Source organism: Bacillus rossius (assembly GCF_032445375.1).
Source record: "Bacillus rossius redtenbacheri isolate Brsri chromosome 9 unlocalized genomic scaffold, Brsri_v3 Brsri_v3_scf9_1, whole genome shotgun sequence".
NCBI classification, from domain to species: domain Eukaryota; kingdom Metazoa; phylum Arthropoda; class Insecta; order Phasmatodea; family Bacillidae; genus Bacillus; species Bacillus rossius.
The window spans coordinates 14,629,188-14,645,345 of NW_026962012.1; positions in this window are offsets into that span (position 1 = coordinate 14,629,188).

Here is a 16,158-nt window from a genome sequence, read left to right on the forward strand (position 1 = left end):
TGTGTTTCTAATTTACGTGTTTTCTAAGTTTTGACAGTTCTAAGTTGTGTGTTTCTAAGTTGTGGTAGTTCTAAGTTATTACTTTCTACGTTTCGTCGTTTCTAAGTTGTGTGTTTCTAAGTTACGTGTTTCTAAGTTTTGATCTTTCAACTTATGACAGTTCTATGTTTCTAAGTTCTGACTGTTCTAAGTTGTGTGTTTCTAAGTGATGTGTGGTTCCCGTGCGAGCGGACAGCTTGACCCTGACGTGGGGAGGCGTGAGGCGACACCCCACAAGCGACAGGGCCTCACGCATGTAGGGAAGATGTGTGCAATCTTTTACCTGTTAATACTTCAAGTCAAAATGAAACAAATCCCTCCACAACCCAATTTTCCTGACCGCACAGCAAAACAATTTTTGGTTATAATGGAGTTAAACGCTTATTGAATGCTGACGTCTTGGTATTATGTTTATTTAGCAATATTCACTACATGATGGCATCTTTACGGTTCTTACCACCGAGTTCTTTTCAAGCTAATAAATAAATTTATGGCATACTGGTTCGGCTACATTACCGCTTCGCTGGGCCAAAGGTAATGTTACCGTATGGAACCTCGACTATAAATGATTAAAATGTATATCGTACTCGAAATACACCTCTTCATAAGAAATTTTTATCTAAGTCTTAAGTACGTCTCACAGGATGTAAAATAAAAGTTTAATATTAAGATTTTTTAATGAAAATATTAAACAATCAATTACGTTATGACAGTTACAAATTGAATTTGTTGGTTATGAATTTCATCATGGTGTAAAACAAATAGCTACCACTAAAACATAAATACAATTATTGCAAAATCAAACAGTCGAAAAAACAAAAATCGCAAGATCTGTTTCGACGTTCACGTCTGTAATATACTATAAGAAACTGGGTTATTTTATTATTTGATTTAAAAAAAAATTACATGTTAACGGCTAATACTTAGGAAGGTAAGGAAAATTCGTGCCAACGTTCAAGAATGTAGGTCTTTTTTTATACATAAACATTTAACAAACGGATTTTTATTCAAAATGTCGTTAAGAAACAAAGAAAGTATATGATTTTTTTTTAAAAATATTGTTTGATGGTTCTCATGTGATTTATTAACATGACATGTAGCATATGATTTTCGCAACCACGCGATCTTACTGTATTCCGAATTTCAGGACGATCGGTAAAGACATTTTTTGAGCTTTAAGCGCACACACAGGCAGACAGAAAGACGGAAATTTAAAAAAATTGCAGACCTGGAATCGGTGAGTCATAAGAAGAGACCGAAAAAATTCGCGGATTCATTTCGTGATAGGAAGAAATTCAAACATGTATACAATTCTGCTGGTTCTGCTATTGGTTCGCAGTTTAACTGGAGTTCTCTGGGCCAATGAGAGACTATCTACCAAAGAAGCGTCGAATCACAAGCTACCCAGTGGAGACGCCTCACAATTTAGTACCCAATGAACACGCGTGTTTACTTGAGAAATGCAGAGTATAATGGAGGCTATCCTAGAGGTCATTGAATCCGCGAATTTTTCCGGTCCCTGGTCATAAGACTATTTCACGCAAAATTGGTTAAAATGATTGAAAAGTACAGACAGACGCCACAGATTTATAAGGCCGTCCAGCTGGTGACTGGTTGACGGCGCCGGTCCTTGACCAGACGGGAGATTGCGCTGGTGTCGCCGGACGGTAACTCAGGCCGCGGGTATTGGCAGTTTGCGCGCCGGCGCGACGGGAAGTGGAGGGGCAGGGATTCGCGGTGACCCTTGACCCGAGCCATCCATCTTGCAGTCGGGCGCCCAAGGGCGGCAGTGACCCAGGGGGAGGGCAGGGCTCGACTTGAAGGGCACTGGCCCTGATGTCCTGGCACTGAGGGCCCTCGGCGAGTCAACACGCCGTCCTTCCGTCCGGGCGATAGCAGTCGCTACCAGCACTGCACGTATATACACATCCCGTCTCGCAAGATTTCTCAAAGGTTCGGTTTCATGATAGAACAACAATGAGTAGGGACCGGAAAAATTCGCGGATTCAATAACCTCTAGGATAGCCTCCATTATCCTCTGCATTTCTCAAGTAAACACGCGTGTTCATTGGGTACTAAATTGTGAGGCGTCTCCACTGGGTAGCTTGTTATTCGACGGTTCTTTGGTCGATAGTCTCTCATTGGCCCACAGAGCTCCAGTTAAACCGCGAGCCAATAGCAGAACCGCAGCAGAATTGTAAACATGTTTGAATTTCAGCCTATCACGAAATGAATCCGCGAATTTTTCCGGTCTGTAACAATGAGGTATAAATCTAACTACGCTCTATACAAATAAAATAAAATAATTCATCGAAATAATTAAAAAAACATGTAAAAAGTTACAAAGTTGTGTTCTGTTGATAGATTAAAATTCCGTTAGCTGAGAAGTTATGTTGTCCTGTGCATGTGCGGTATATCGCTGCCCAGCCCGAGCGGGCTATTAGGCACCGCTGTATAGTTTATACAAGAAATGCATTTCATCCAGCTTTGCGCGTTGGAAGGAAACCGCAGTGTTGGGTACATGCTCAGAAGTGTATCGAAGAGATGAGCTACGTCGTGTGTATTACTTTTATTAAGCCTGGGTCGTGTAAATGTTTTATTATTATAAAGATAATTCGTCTATAAATATAAATATTACTTACGAATACTTTAAATAAACATATTTCTATTATTTTATACAATTAAATATTTATTTCCGCATGGAGACAAAACATTAAAATCCCACTTGGTTAAGCTATCAATATAGTAAATCGATAAAACAACCAAATCTATTTCACCTAATATCACAATAATAATGCCTTACAAAATAATTTTTATAATATTTAAAGCATTTAGAAACCATTATGAAACAAAAGGTATGTAATTAATGTATACCCATATCACATAACTTTAATAAATTATATTAATACAATTTCATAAAATTTATTGTTTTTTAATATCAAAAATGGATAGACATTTTGGTAAAGGTTTTAAAACATTTAATAATTATAATAATATATTTATTGAATGAAGTCTCATACTGTTAATATAAAAATCTTTTACCTCAACTCCGACAGCCATACCTTTATTCAATATGTTTCTAACCCAACGCAGCCCGTCAACACACATGTGCCAACCGACAGCGAATCACGAGTAAAAGTCTCAAACTAAGGCCATCTTCACAGGAAATAAACATTTAAATGAATACGTTTAATGATTTAGTCTTAGCAGAGCAATGATATTCCCAGCTAAAAGGTGAACGTGATGAGTGTTACGTGGCCATGTTGACGCTATGAAGGCGGCAGGCAGAGCCATCTAGTGGCAGTAGCAGCGAGGAATTGCTCATATCTCTCTAGAGAGATCTCGAGATAGAGACCTGAGCCCCTCCCGCGCTTGTAGCTGCGAACTTAATAAAGAGAAGTCTACATTTCACAGACGAGAGAGCCACACCCGAAGTTCCCCGAAGTTCATGCTCGCTTTTTTTTCCGTTCCATCTCATTGTATAAACTGGTGTGGCATTAAATTTTGCGGTCGATTAGGATAGGTTAGCTACATTATAAATACTTTAAAACATTGTGGATGGTTGGTTATATAAGATAAGTATAGCTACATTAAAAATACTGTAAAATCATTTTAAGGTTGCTTAGCAAATAACTTTTTAATATGTAGCTATCCAGGGCTAGGAAACCGTTAAAATTATTTTGCAGTATCTTTAATATAGCTATCCTAACCAAATCAACCATCCACGATGTTTTAAAGTATTTATAATGTAGCTAACCTAACCGAATTGACCATTAGTTAACATGATTTACAGTGAACAAAAAAAAACCCAAGATGCACGATCCGGTGTTTGGCTCTCTCGTCTGTGAAAATAAGGCTTCCCCTTAATAAAACTCTGGCCGGGATGTGTCGTCGCAAGGGAAGCAGAGGAAATGACAAAGGGGCCCGACAATCACCGAAGACAGACCCACGCTTCCAGGTGCGCTCTCATCCGCCCGCCCCATTCAACCAAAGGAAACAAGACACGTGGAAGCACTAAATCATATACGTACAATAATCAAAGTACATATTCTGCTCGCGAATACTTTATAAACAGTTTTAAGGATCGCAGTCTTTCGTGGCCATTGTCTGAATTAGCTTGGCTTCTGGGTTGTAGCCGCGTCCAAGGCGAATATATCACCGATGTTTCGGTCGACGTGGCAGACGCCATCATCAGGGTACAACCCAGAATCCAAGCTACTTCAAAGAGTTTTAAGTTTAAGTTGTATATCTGAATATAACGTACCGGTAAATTCCATATATATATATATATATATATATTCCTTTATGCCTTTACTTTAATGTTAAGAAAATGTTAGCTAATCTTAAGCTCTATTCATCTTTGGAAATATGATTTTTACCTGAACTAACAGTTACAGCCAAATCCGAGGGTATTTGAGTGAATACTCTTAAAAAATTAATTATTTTATCAAAGGAAATAGTTGAACATTTTTTTTAATATTTCATTTTACCTTCAATGATTCTGTGTACTATTACGATAATTTTTACGTATGATTTTCAAGTGTTTAATGTTGCAATGTTTTTAATAAGTATTGTGTTAATGCGTGTGATTTTAAATTCTCACGCGATATTGTTTTGTATTATTATTTAATTTTTTTATTAGATACTATTAACTTTAAGTTGAAATTAACGTATATTTATTTTATTTATAAAAAAGACCAACATGGAACGAACAATATTTATGTTGAAGTAAATGTGTCACAAGAAATAGTAGATAATCACTAACAAAACAGAAACTGTGTGATCACAGTAGGTGCCCAAGGTCTAAGTCATTAGATTATGTTTAATTAATTGAGCAGAAGAGTATTACACAGAGAAAAATACTTGAAAATCGGGAGCTACTTGAAATGAAGGTAACGAATATCTTGTCTTTTTATACCTAAGTTTAGAATGATCTGAGCAAACACAGGAATAAAAAAAAATTCTATTTTGAAAAAAAAATATTGTTATTAAAAAAATTAAATAAAATATGTTTTGGCAGTAGGGAATTCACATTTATTTTAAAAAAACGCTAGAACAAATAGAATAAAATGAATTAAATTTGGCTTTCAATTATCTATTAATAATAATATTTATTCATATATAATTATGAATATTTAAAAACCTCGACAAAAATCCAACAAATAACTTAAAGAAGTTATTAGAATGTGTTAAAAATAACCACAGAATAAAAAATACGTAATCATTATTTAATAATCAAGTACACAAAGGGTGAAATGAAGTAGAGAGTAACAAATAAGAGCCGTTGAAGGAAAAACTTTGTAGCGCTAAGTGCTTGTCTCAAGCGAGGAAGCTGAAAGTTACTACCAGAAAAAAAATTAAGATGGAAAGAAAAAAGGAACTATAAAGAGATTCACAAGGGAAAAAGGAACGTTGGAACAAGCTCTCAAAACATAAATTGCAATAGAGACATGTTTTATTAAAACTGAAAAAAATATCTAACAGCTATTATAAAAACATATTTTTTACACAATTTACAAAGAAACAACTATAATAGCTAAAAAAAACTGTTTCTGGTAGGAAAAAAAATTAAAATTTTGTTGATTTCGATTGTATGATCAAACAAGTTGAATCAGGATTGTAACAAGAAAATTATTAAACAAGGCACTAGAAATATTGTGGTGAGTACAAAGTGGCGTTTAACCCCATTAATAGTACACAAATTAAGGAGAAAAAATCATCTGGATTACTCCAACAAGAGATAGGAGTGAAACACGACACCAATTATAATAACGTAAGAAATATTAGCTTACATGTTTTGAGACACGAATTAATTTTTTTTTTAGTTATAAAACTAACGAACCAGATACAAAATGAATAAAACTGTTATAAGCGAAATATAAAGAAGCAGACAAAAATTTTACAGAATCAGTTTAATATAGTTACTTAAGTAATTTTTTAGATTTAATAATTGTTACCTTACACTCTGTAGCTTTATTCAGAAAACATTTGTTTATCAATTTTATTGCGTAAGAAGATAAGCTGGCATTCCTACAGAATATTTAGACGATGTATGAGACTTACTTTTTTAAAACGGTGTCAAGCCACTTTTACTATTCGGGCAGCGAAGTCTAGCGGCGAGTGCATAAAGTACGTGTGTGTTTCGCGTCCAGAAAATTTGTACTTGAAAATATATTTTGCGAATATCTAGCTATCAATTTCAGTATTGAACAGTGGAACGGATTGACATACAGCTTTACTAAGGCTGGGATTTTAAACTACCCAATAACGCAATAAGCGCAAGACAAAAAAATTCTGTAATGAAATATTTAAGTACCTATTCATATACTACGCAAGTCGCAGTAAAGCACCGTAAGTATTGTTTAACTTCCAACTTTATTGCGTTTTGGCTCGCGTTTTTGACGACTATGTTGAAAGTGAAGTTTTCCGAAAACTTTTGAAGATGCAGATATTATGTTAATAGAAGGCTAAGTTGATGTTTTAACTTTCGCATAGTGAAAGAAAATAACACGCATGGCATTTTTTTTAAAAGGATTCTTCGTTAAATTTTGTGTCTGATTTTCGTACTATTAGTTTATTTGCAACATTAGAACACAATAAATTGCTCGATACCGAGGTTAGATGTTACCACATCTCTGGCTAGTACAGATAGACTCGCTCAAAATTTTTTTATTTTGATTTTAATATTATCAGTTTAAGAACTTCTTTCCAAGATTTCAGATGCTTACTTAATACATCATTAAGAAACTCTATTTAGGTTGATGTATGTAATTTGAGTACATGAAGACATTGGAATTTATAGAAGAATAACTGGAAATAACAAACAAAAAAAATCTCTAGAGGTAATATAACACAGAAAATAAATAGTATTTGAAACAATTTTTTACGCTAATTAAAATAAGTTTTTGAGTTTCATAAGTTAAAAACATTAAATTAAAATTTTTAATGTAATTAAAATAAATGTAGGCTTTATAAACCGACGAAAAACATTTTGACTGAATTAGAACCTGTCATCGTAGTAAAACGATTTTATTCCTAAAATAACATTAACGTCATAAAAGTCAATTAAATACAGTCAAAATCAATCTAATAAATCATTTCAAAAAATCTTCAAAATAAATAACAAATATAATAAACAATAATAGAATTATGGTATCATTATAAAATTTATGCGTAGCCTTAAATTCCCGATGAAAAAAATTAAATCTTAAACTATGTACAAAATATAACAATGGTTCATGTTTCTTCCAAAAATTCGACTATTTCGACTGTGTTTACATATATGTTTGAAGCCATTAACCCTTTCAGTCTATTTGACCACTGTAGTGGACATAATGGTCAAAGTGTACACTGTAGTGGCTATGAGATGGATGTTAAATCTCTAGCAATTTCAGTTTTTTTATTTTTTCATCTATTATCAACTTTTTTGATAATTTTAGTTTTGATATTAACAGTTTTATTTTTAAAATTAATGGCACTTTCCTTTATACTACTGGTTAGCCACAGAACACACAATATAGGGCACTACACGAGAATATTTTAAGTCTGCACCTCTAGTTACAATCAGTCAGTTTAAACCTACTACGATTTTAATTACATGAAAAATTTACAAAAAAATAAATATTGTTTAGTTGATGTATCAAACATGAAAATTTTATTTTAAGAAATAATGAAAAGTGAGTGAAAGGGTTTAAAAGAACGTGTAGATTGGTAGGTTGGTATTAGAGGGTAGATATCGAGCCTTCTGCGCCGAGCGCCGCGCGAGCAGACACCTTACACTCCACCCCGCCCTTGCAGACTCTTCCTGGGACACTTTGTAATTTCCTGGCCGGAGGGTTGACAAGGAAATTGGCCGGCATTCTCTCGGCCGACTTCCTCATTATCTCCTCTGGCGCCAGCCGCTCAATGTAAACACTTGCGACCAATAAAACTGGAAGAAAACTGCGCAATCTGTTTATGTTCTTTTTCGCGTCTCCAGTTTACATGAGAACTCTTAAGTGAATATCATCGAAATCAAAAATATTTTTGGAATTGTTTGTTTAGCCTCAAATCTAAAAAAACAAAAAACATTCAACTGCTTAGTTATTTTAATGTTTTTACTTTAAAATGTAATTTTATATTTTACCCAGAACAATTGCTAATGAAACGATGTTCCTCAAAGTAATATCCAGAAAAGTTTTATTTTTTAATTAATTGTATTTTGGTAGTATACCTACTACAACTTTGCTTCACAAACACAGCAAAATAATTTCTTTATTCTAATGTCACGAGTACAATGTGGGGAAACTGGGTACGTAAGGGATAGCCCAATTTAGTTTTTTTTACAATTTCATTAATTACAATATTTATATTAATAACAAACAATTATTCTTAAAAATGACTAATCACCAATAATTTGAACTTAAAAATGTTTATTATAAATTCACTCAATTTCTGTCATGTTCCGCAGGTCGCACTCCTCACTACTGGAGCTAGGCTCGACAGTGGTTCGCCCCTTACCTCGCGCCTCTACACACACAGAGTCTCGCGCCACTCAGCCGCACTCTCTCGATTACGTCTCTCTGCGTCGCGCCACTCTCGAGGGGGTCTCTCACCCTCTTCGCCGATGTCGCACTTCCCTTCACTCGCGGAACTCTCCGAACTCTTGGAAATCTCTCAGAGGCCGGCGTAACTGCTTTTATACTATTGGAAGACTTTCTGGAACCGACTAGGGTGGTTTAAAGCATCGCGTCACCTTGCGCCGACCCGACACCTGAAAAGTTAAGAAAGGCAGCGTCTATTCGCGCCACTCCGCGCGGCGGCCTCTGGAAAACCCACAGAAATCCCAGACATTTAAAAGGGTCATTGACAGTGGCCTGAAGTGTGATGGTGCGAGTGGAGTGGATGTGTCGGGAAGGGGGTAGCGAGGACCCTTGTAATCCGGCCAGGCACGCGTGGCATGGATATGGATATGGATAAGTTTGACAAATGATATATCAAAAACATATTTGGATAGAGCAAAACTTACAGTTTAAGGATTTTTACCTGGAAGAAATTGAGGAAAAAACAAAAAGTGCTGAATCTATACCTAGTGAATCAAATTTTAAAAAAATTGGAAAAACTGTTGGAAAATTTTCTTGAAGAAAAAAACTATATCTGAAACTCAAAATTTTGGGAAAATTGCAAAAGATTTCATGATTGAGAAATTCACGGGCAGAATGCTTACCAGTGGATTAAAGATTTCAACAAAGAATTTGAGCGTTTCCTAATCAAAGAAGACAAAAAGAAAATATAAATTTTAAAACATTTATTAGAATACTCCAGTGTAGTTTGGTACAACTGCATGCAAATGAAACTTACAGTGGAATCGGACTAAAACAAATGGGATAAATTTTTTGTGAGACATTTGCAAACAAAGGATGGTCACCCATCAGATATGCTGACTTAGAATAAACATCAATGACTTCCCGAATATATTGATTTTCATAGCAGGATATTGAAATTATTAAGTACTCTAGTTCTTCATCACGCTATATTGGATATATATTTTTGAAGCAGCCAATATCTACTCAAATTCACATTAATAGTAAAGTCATGTAATAAATAAAATATTTAGCCACAACTAGAGACACTTCTGAGATAAAACAATATTTTTCGATTTTATTTTAACAGCAGCCAATATCTATTCAAAATCTTCTTTAATAGTTAATTGATGTAATAACTATCAAGTTTTTTACATTGTTATAAAATTTATTTCATACGTCGATAAAAAAGTAACACTTTAAATTATAAATAAACAAAACTAGAAAGTATAAAAAATAATAGTTTAAAAAAACTAAAAAAACGCTTTTATAGAAAATCCAAGTAAAAAATTGAAAACAAATTTTAATAAATTTGAATTAAAAATAGTTTCGAATAAAAAAAATTATTTCATTTTAAAAAAAGCGTTGGGTAGTTTATAAGATATTATCAAAATAACAATCCTTCTACTCATATCTGTCAATAAAATAATTATAACTATTCACACCATGCACTATTATTTATTTGTAGCTTGTATTTTAGAGTTTTTTTTAGAGAAACTAAGAAAAATTATTTTTTTATACAAACACAGCAATTAAACTTGCATAAAGCAAGACTGGCTTCCTTGCAAATGTTATTAAATAACCAAAAAAAATAAAAAATTGGTTGTCTGTAAAGTGGGTTTACGGGCGATAGTTTAACGTCACAACGTCATAACAAAACATTAATAAAATGATTGCATACTTTTATGAATAAAATTGAATCATTTTTATTGAATTATAATTATTTTGTATGGATACAAAGAATGAGTAAAATGAAATCTACAATTTAATTGATAAATGTAATTTTATTTGCACTCATTAATTAAAATATATTTATTACTTTAACGAACAGATTATTTTAACTATAACATTTATACATGTTTGCTATTTAACTTCTTCCAATCTGTGTTATTCTGTTAAGGATAGGACGATGATAGGAAAAGTAGGAAACGAATGGGAGTGTTTCAAATTTAATGTGCCTCGAAAAAGTCAAATCGATGGATGTTCCAATCGAATAGAAGAGAGATAGATGCGGCGTAAGCGTACAATGAGCGTAACGGGACACAGCGTAATGGGACAATGTTCGCAACGGGACATTTTTTCGTGCGTGCAGACGGCGTTCATCGATTAATTAGACGTCGTCACGTAAAAAGTTATAAAGCTTGCAGATAAAACTATAGAAATTATAATAAGGCAACATTTTCATTAAATATAAACTGAATGAGTTAATTTTCCTGTGCCTGAGAAATGTTGTCAATACTTTTAAGCAAATTATAAATTAAAATATATTAGTTTAAAAATGTTTGTAGAAATTTAAGTTTGTAACATCAACGTTTGTTTATGAACTAAAAAAATTTTTTTTTAAGTAAATAGCGTGGTGCATTTATATTAAACTAGCTGCAGTACCCAGCGTTCCCCGGGCTGAACACAGGGTGAAGGAAAACTGTTTAGAGATCAGATGTAGTTAGTAATTGTCTTCTTAATTTGAATGTCAAGTGTGGAAAATAATTTATATTACTTTCAGATCCCGACAGACGTTGTTCTGCCAGTTTATAGTTATTTACCTGGTCTGTATGTAATCTAGACTCTATAAAGCAATATAGAAAAAAAACTGAAAAATAAGGGATTACTAATATTGAAAAGATTCCATTATCTAGCTAATGCTCGGCATGCATTGCAATGCCTCATTCAGTTTTGTTTTGTAATATGTTTGAAGTAGTTACACATATACAAATAATCTATCCATGATTCTAAATATATATTTATCTCTATCAACATCTATAGTCCTATATATCTATGTATCTCTCTATCTGTATTTATCTCTTTATATCTACATATCTACCTCACACTATCTCTATGTATTCTATATGAGGGTACTGATTGCTTCGTTGTTAATATCACACGGGTGTTTTTTACTTGTATGAAAAATTAATAATGATAAGGCATCTAGTGCGTGGCAACTTCTAGCGCCTGCGGCATTGTCAACACACACTTCGTACGTGTACTGCATGTTGTATCTAACCCCCTCCAACGCTTTTGATTCTAAATTGGACTTTTAGTAAGGATCCCTAATGTTATTTATAATATAATATAGACTATAGCCTTCCTCGATAAATGTACTATCCAACACTGAAAGAATTTTTCAAATCTGACCAGTGGTTCCTGAGATTAGCGCGTTCAAACAAACAAACTAACTCTTCATCTTTATAATATTAGTATAGATATATATATACTATTTATTATTATTTTATTTATCACGGATGTAATGAGTTTTTGTAGAATAATAATACACATTCCATGTCTATGAATCCAAAATTTATAATATTTTAAAATAAACTTTTAAGTTTTTTTTAACTCATTGCCTTAGTTTTTCTCAGCTTAATATGTGTCGATTCTGTTATCAACCCCTAAAACAATCCTGCGACAGGGACCTGGTGGTTCGGGGAGCACTGTTATCTCTGAGATTACATTGTGCATCTCCTTATGGCTCGGTTTCACAAACCATGTTATTTTCTCCACTTTCGTCATTTACTTTTTGACGTGACGTCTAATAAATCGATGAACACCGGCTGCACGCACGAAAAAGTGTCCCGTTACGCACATTGTTACGTTACGCGGTGTCCCGTTACGCTCATTGTTCCGTTATGCTGTGTCCCGTTACCCTCATTGTACACTTGCGCCGTATATATCTCTCTTCCTCTCGATTGGCCTATGCGTCCGAGGATAAGAAAGACAGCGGCAGCACACAACTTACATCTACACGTCAACTGTTTCGTCAACTGTTTATAAAGTGAAGTGAAAAGTTAATGTGGTTTTCATTGCTTATTACAACAACAATTTCGGCAATAAAGGTTAATTATTCTTTCATTTTAAAAATCTTATTACTAGTATAATTTTAAGTATTTATTCTTTTATTATTAAAATAAAAATAATTCAATTTTATTCATAAAAGTATGCAATAATTTCATCAATGTTTTGTTATGACGTTGTCACGTGAAACAATCGTCCGTAAACCGACTTTACAGACAACCAATTTTTTAAAGAACTATCTCTAAAATAAAATAAAAAAAACTCTCAACAAATAACTAATCAGTTTAGTATGATGGAAGTAAAAATACGTGGAAGGGATGATAATTACGAAGACTTACACGCCTTTTTACACCATTCTATACTAAGTCCATATCTGTATTTCGTTCCAGAAAAAAAAATGCAAGGGTGGTGACGATTAGAAATTTTAGAAATAACCCTTGTATAAAGTTTATGACGAAAAAAAAAAAAATTCAGCATGGCGTGTGAGACAGAGCCTTCAGCTTCTGTGCATGACCCCGAGAGGTGACACCCCTTCACTCGCCCTTCAACCCTTCCCCCCCCTAGCGGCGCTGGGGCACAGGCTCCATTGAGAGGCCCTGACGCCCGCATTGTCCGGGGGCCTGCAGACACGCGACAGGCAGGTCCTTGCACGCCGGCCTATCTGCTCGGCCGGCCGCTGTGCGAGCAAAGGGGCTAGTGATAGACATGGAACCCTTCCCTCCCTGAGCGAGTCCTGGCCAGGAACATGAGCGACACTCTATATGCCTGTGTGTTCCTACACTTGCAAGAGCCTGCTCGTAGGGCCATGAACCAATCATGCTTCTATCTGCATTTCAGCTCTTTCATCAACTTTTTTATTTAGATGCTTTTCTTTTTTGACGTGACAACGTCTAATAAATCGATGAACGCCGGCTGCACGCACGAAAAAGTGTCCCGTTACGCACATTATCCCGTTACGCTCATTGTAGGCTTGCGCCGCATCTATCTCTCTTCCACTCGACTGTTTATAAAGTGAAGAGAAAAGTTAATGTGGTTTTCATTTGCTTATTACAACAACAATTTCGGCAATAAAGGTTAATTATTCGTGCATTTAAAAATCTGATTACTAGTATAATTTCAAGTATTTATTATTTTATTATTAAAATAAAAAATTATTTAATTTTATTTATAAAGTATGCAATCATTTCATCAATGTTTTGTTATGACGTTGTCCGTAAACCGACTTTACAGACTACCATTTTTTTTTTGGCAAATAGATTTTGTAACTTTTTTGTCCATGTTCTTATGCAATTTATTCGTGATAGTTCATGAAATTTATGTCTCTGCAATTTATATTTTAGAAATTTCCACATTCAAACTTAACTCGCTTTCGTAGATAATCGAATAACAAACTCAAAAGTGAAACAGAAATTAAAAGTTTGTTAATACTACAAGGTTGTATGTCAAAAAAATTTTTATGTGTTATTAAACTCTAACATTTTTTTATTAGATCCAATTAAATTTTGTTTACGAAAACATTTTGTGAGGTTGTGTGTTTAGGATATGCCATTCATCTAACTTGCGAGTTGTTTCTTAATTTTTTTTTTTGGTCGCAAGCTGGTCTTTATCTTCACTGCACACAAGTATCAAGCTTTAATAATAATAATTGCATTTCTTCTGAGTTCTTATAAAAACAACCGCTGTACCAATAATTCAATAAGAGTTTTTTTCAACGATGCATTTAAAAATATAAAAAAGCAGTTCTTCTAGAACTGAATACACGGACAAGCTTGCGTTAATTACATTATAGCAATGAGCAATGTTTAAAATGTTTGTAACTTTAGAAAGTGTTATGAAGTCAAAATGTTTGTCATTATTAAGTCTTTTAGACAAGTATGTACAAAACAACTTTATTATTCAAACAAAAAAAATTATTACGCATATTGTGTATACACACAACATTATTAAACTTATAAAGGTGGCTTAGTTCACTTACATTTCAAGATACGGGTACTGTTGCAACATGATAAGAAAATTGTTAGGTAAAGTCCAAACGTCCTGAACTAAATCAAAAGCCGCAATAAAATGGTAGGTGCATTAAACAATTTTTTTAATATAAAAACAGTAAAATTTTGGTGTTTAAAAGTAGGGTAAATTTGCCCAATGCTGAAATCAGCGAACACGGTTACAGCAACTACATAATTTCTCGTCTTTTTTTAAGTTGAAAATTCATATCCGTGAATATTTTGTTACAGCGCATGTACGGCGTATTTTATATTTATCTTTCTTGGTTTTGTTTAAAATGATGGACTCTGCACTATCTCTTCGTTTAGATGCAAACTTTGATTAACCTTGGGAAGGAATAACGACTTAAGTACATGCACCCCTTTTTATCTGGACACGAACAAACACCAGTCGCTATGTTATTTATCGTGCAGACCCTCAACATGTGGATGGTAAGTTTCTGTCGCAAGAGTTGTTCTCCGACGCGGGTGTGTCCTCGGTCAGCCACACTCGGCTGGGCGGTCCACTCCCGCCTGGGAGTCAGAGGCTGTTCTTTCTGCAGAACTGGCGCTGGGCAAACAACTGTCCCATCATCGGCCAAGTGACCGAGCGACGTCTGCCACATCTCCGCCAGGCCGGTCACTCGACGGCTCCTATTGGTGGAAGGAGACCCCAGGTGCTGTGGCAGGCGGCCTCCCGTGGCTGTTGTGTCTGTGCGCTCATGTTGGTCCCGGTCCCAAGGAGCACAAACATTCCAGCCGGCGGGTTGCTCTCGGAGACTTCAAAGGCGCTCCTGCCCCCACCCACCCTCCACATACATCCCGGGGGAGGGGGAAGGGGAGAGCTGCGTGCCCCCCTCCACAGCACTTCGCTGCCAGGTGTCGCCCCGTCACAAGGTGAAGCAATCATTTCACAGACGAGAGAGCCACAGCCGAAGTTCCCCGAAGTTCATGCTCGCTTTTTCCCCCCCTGTTCTATCTCATTGTATAAACCGGCGTGGCATCAAATTTTGCGGTCGATTAGGATAGGTTAGCTACATTATAAATGCTTTAAAACATTGTGGATGGTTGGTTATATTAAGTAAGTATAGCTACATTAAAAATACTGTAAAATCATTTTATGGTTGCTTAGCAAAAAACATTTTTAAAATGTAGCTATCCAGGGCTAGGAAACCGTTTACATGATTTCACAGTAGGCCTATCTTTAATGTAGCTATCCTAACCAAATCAACCGTTCACAATGTTTTAAAGTATTTATAAAGTAGCCTTCCTAACATTTTACAATTAACAAAAAAAACCGAAGATGCACGATCGGGCGTTTGACTCTATCGTCTGTGAAAAGAATGCTTCCCCGTCACGTCCTGGTCACCAAGCGGAGACTAGCGCACCGAAAAACCACTCCACTATCCACCGCATCAACAAACACTGGCAGTAAAACCATTCACATCGACTTATATCGAGCCATCCGAACATTTAAAACCGATTTCAAAACGAGCTATCAAAAAAAAAGTACGCGTGTTTCAAGTTTAAAATATTTCTGCATATTATAAATTAAACATTTTGCAAACACCAAAAATGAGAGATGGTGCTGCGTTCGTAACATTGAGAAGAATCAACAAAGTGTTTAAAAAATATATTTCCTTTACTCATTGTATGTTTAACACAACAAATAATATAACTGAATAAAAACAATTTTATAGAAATTGTGTTCGCTGCTTTCAGAATTTAAAAAAAAAGGTTGTTTTAAGTAACTCGTTGAAAGAGCATGTGTTTTTTTTGTATGAATC